The sequence below is a fragment of the Lactuca sativa genome, chromosome 3 (genome assembly GCF_002870075.4).
Source record: "Lactuca sativa cultivar Salinas chromosome 3, Lsat_Salinas_v11, whole genome shotgun sequence".
NCBI classification, from domain to species: domain Eukaryota; kingdom Viridiplantae; phylum Streptophyta; class Magnoliopsida; order Asterales; family Asteraceae; genus Lactuca; species Lactuca sativa.
Window position 1 is genome coordinate 267,653,342 of NC_056625.2, and position 4,233 is coordinate 267,657,574.

A 4,233-nucleotide genomic window follows, 5' to 3' on the forward strand; every position below is an offset into this window, starting at 1 on the left:
AGGAATTGGGTACCAAGTTATGTTTAAGTACAGCTTACCATCCACAGACTGATGGTCAGAGCGAACGAACGATACAAACACTTGAAGATATGCTGAGAGCATGTACTCTGGAATTCCAAGGTAATTGGGATGAACATTTACCTTTGGTAGAATTTTCCTACAATAATAGTTTCCACTTGAGCATAAAGATGGCACCTTATCAAGCTTTGTATGGACAAAAGTGTCGTATGCCGTCTTGTTGGCTTGAGGCTGGGGAAAAGCAGTTTATGGGACCGAAGATAGTCCATCAAACTGCTGAAAAGTTGAAAATAATTAGGGAGAGAATGTTAGCAGCTCAGGATCGTCAAAAGAGCTATGCTGACAACAAGCGGAGACCGATGACTTTTGAAGTTGGAGATTCGGTTTTGCTTAAAGTCTCGCCGTGGAAGGGACTTATAAGATTTGGTAAAAGGGAAAAATTAAGTCCAAGGTTTATTGGACCGTTTAAAGTTCTTCAGAGGATTGGGAACCAAACTTACAAGCTCAAACTACCAGAAGAACTGAATGGAATTCTTAACACTTTCCATGTGTGTTATTTGAGGAAGTTCACGGGAGAAGTTCCCGACATGATTCCACTTTCAGAGCTGAGAATCGATGAGAACAAAAGGTTGATTGAAGAACCAGAGGCAATCGTTGACCGAAAGACTAAGAAGTTGTGACGTAAGATGGTCGAGTTAGTGCTTGTCCGATGGAAACACACGAATGAGCCGAATCTCACCTGGGAGACGGAGAGTGACATGATGAGTCACTACCCGCATTTGTTTGTTGATGTGTGATTCCGGGGACGGAATCATTCTAAGGTGGAGAGAATTGTAACGCCTGTGTTTCTGGTCTTGTCATTAATAGCGATGTAATAGTCTAGGTTTACCTTTGTAACCCGTTTTAAAATAATAGAAGTGTATTATTTGAGTATTATGTGTTTTGTGCTTAATTGTGTGTCTTAATGTAATTAAGAATAAAAATAAGCGTCAAAATGAAATGTTAGATAAGCTCGATATCTATGGATAATGTTTTAGTAGTTGAAATGAGGTTTCCGAATATATAAAGAATGCCGAAATCCGAGTTATAACGAAGAAGTTATGATCTGTCGAAGTTTCGCGACAGAACCAGCACGACGTTGAATGACGTAAAATACGAAATTAAGATAGAGCGATATTTAGCCCTATTGATCTAAACGAATATTGTAGAGTTCGTTAAACCGAGAGCGTACATAAAAAGAATGCCCAAATCTGACTTCGTATGAGGAAGTTATGATTTTTCTAAGTTTCAGCTTAGCAGTATGCAGCCCGAATACTCGATTCGAGATTGAGTGATTGTTGGTAGAAACAATCTAAACGAGAATCGAAGATCTCGTTGATAGTAGTACATTGATGAAAAGACAGACGAAAACGGACGTTAGATGAGGAAGTTATGAAATTATAACGGAGTTTTTCTGTCCCGGCCTAATAAAAATAAATAATAAAAATAATAAATTCAAAATTAGCCGACAGAGTCTAAACGAAAGTTGTAGAGCGTAGTCTCACCTACGCGTGGATATAAAGAACGTCGAAAACGGAGTTCGTAAGAAGAAGATATGAATTTCCGAAGTTTTTAAATGATTAATATTTATTAATTAATCTTTAATTCGGATGTATATCCGAAGGAGTCACCAATCTGATCCGAACTATGCCCAGCGTACCTCGACGCATGCACCGCCTCGCATTCAAGAGATCCGATGACGCATGCAGTGACGTTTCGCAGTACGCCCCGCGTAGAGCATTACGCCCAACGTAATGCGAGGCTTTAGCCTCTATAAAAGGCATGCGAGGGCAGCCGGCTTCTTTTGCCACAATCTCTTCTCTCTCTCCCTTTTTGCATTGTTTTGCGTGCCATAAATATCCCGAAGCCCCGGTATCATTCCCGAGCCCCGAAGCAAGTCTCGAAGCCCTGAAGATCCCGAGAAGTGCAATTCCCGAGCCGATACTCGGCCCGCGAGAAGCCAATTTTTGTGAAGATCTTCCAGATCTACCGAAGAATACTACTTCTACAAGTCGTAGTGCTATCCGATCGTCTTCTGATCAAGTGAGTGTGTAGTTACTTTCTTCTAACGCATAATTATGAAGTATTTTATACAAAATACGTGTTATGTGTATATTTTGTTGTTATATGTGTGAATGTATATTCACTTTCTTCTATCTCAAAGATATGATTTATTCTCTATGAAATACGTGTTATGTGTATGTGTCTCATCTGTTGTTTGGAATATGTATTGAATGAGAATGCTATACAGATTTTAAACTATGTATAAAAATATATATTTTTATCTACTAATATGTTGGGTAGAACATGGGTAGATAGTCGATGTGTGATAAACAGATGAGAGGCCTCGATGTTGTTATTGTTGATCTAGTTATTCAGCTGAGTATGGATAATGACCACAGACTCTCTCTAGACAGTCCTGTGGAACGCTAGCAGGTTCATAACCTATAGGTGTTGTGAACGATATGTTCACCAGTGTACTCTATCCCCCTCATGGTTGCCTTAGGACTTTTATTGCTGAGGAAACCCCTCGCGTTAAAGTCCATCCCGATGAAATTCCTAGATTAGGTCCCTTGAGATAGATGCTGTTTTAGTGACATAAAGTGAGGATAACAGGAATGGCTAATCGGGTTATTGTTGGTTGGTGAAATTAAATATAATTATTTATTGTGGGTTGAAAACCCTATATGCTCACGAGGATCTCAAGCCTGACCCACTCAGTTTATTTGTATTACAGGTAGTGGTGCGAGGGCATAAGATGGATGAATCATCAAGTTACTTTGTTTATCAGACCAGTTGTTATATGTAACTGTTTTATGGTCTATCTTTTGTTGTTTATGCTTTTGTGTCTGTATCGGAACATGACATCTCGAGTTTTGATTATATAATGAAAATACATTTCTTTATGAAATGCTTTGGTAAATATTATTTTATCATACTTTGTTTTTGGGAACAAATTCCGCAACTCTTTTAAATCAAAAGGATTTGCTTTGAAATTATTTTAAAAGCATAAATAAAACCGGTCTTTTCTGTCTGTGATTTTGGGGATGTCACACCTTACACCCACGATTTAACCTATCCTCATTGCCTCGTAACCATGAACGATCTGTACGGATCCCACATTCAAATCCACTGTGATCACACTGCAAATTTCTCTAGACTCAATGCACTAAAACCATCAAACCCGCCCGACTCCTGATCCTCCAAACATAATACCCAATTCTTTCCTACTTAAGGCTCACTCTATTACTGGCTGTCGTGTCCTATGTCGAAGTCTCATATTGACCCAACCAGACATACTTTAAGCATGAATCTAGGTTTGCAAAATGGCATATGATAATCCCTCGAATGATAATAAGCAGACAATCATAAAAACTCTTGAACCTTACGTCTCTCACACATAATCACATAATCATAAAGAATAAAAGCAAAAAGGAAAAGAGCACGATACGTACCGACAACAAGATCAGATGGAACTCGGGCCTCCTCGACCGTCAACTGAAACGATCAGATCCTCACCAGCAGAGCCTCCACCCTGCCCTCGTGGTCATCAGTAATCCTCTATGTAGCTTGACCAGGTTCCCTCACCGCTCCAATTGTCATTCTCGGACATTTGGCCTTCTTATGCCCCACCTGGTTGCAGTGAAAACAAATCGACCTATATACCTCAGGAAAATCCATGCTGAAATAACTAGTCTGGCCGCAACTGAAGCAACCCACTCTCTTATCACGACAATTCTCCTTGTGATACCTCCCACATATGGAACAACGGACCCGACCTTAATCCCCCCCCCCCCCCCCCCCGCTCGCTGTAACATCCCCCTCTGGCACGTATCACAATATTGTCCGCTTTGGGCCACTCGGCACGAGGACTTCCCAGGGGGTCACCCATCCTGGTACTACTCCCGCCCGAGCAAGCTTAACTGCAGAGTTCTTATGGGATCTGCTGCCCTCACGGCTTTAAAACGCGTTGTGACAAGGAAGGTATCCACACCCCTTATAAGGAGTGTTTAGTTCTCCTTCCAAGGAGATGTGGGATCAGATCTAACCCACTTTCACCCCCCATTATAGGGTTCGACGTCCCTGTCGAACACATTGACCCGTGCCCTGGCTTTGATACCATTTGTAACATCCCCCTCTGGCATGTATCACAATATTGTCCGCTTTGATACCATT

General features: G+C 41.0%; 1 pseudogene; it reads right to left on the reverse strand.

The window, feature by feature from the left end:
- Window positions 1–3,912: 3,912 nt before the first annotated feature.
- LOC111919154 (5S ribosomal RNA) lies at window positions 3,913–4,030 on the reverse strand (annotated as a pseudogene).
- Between the last annotated feature and the right edge of the window lie 203 nt (window positions 4,031–4,233).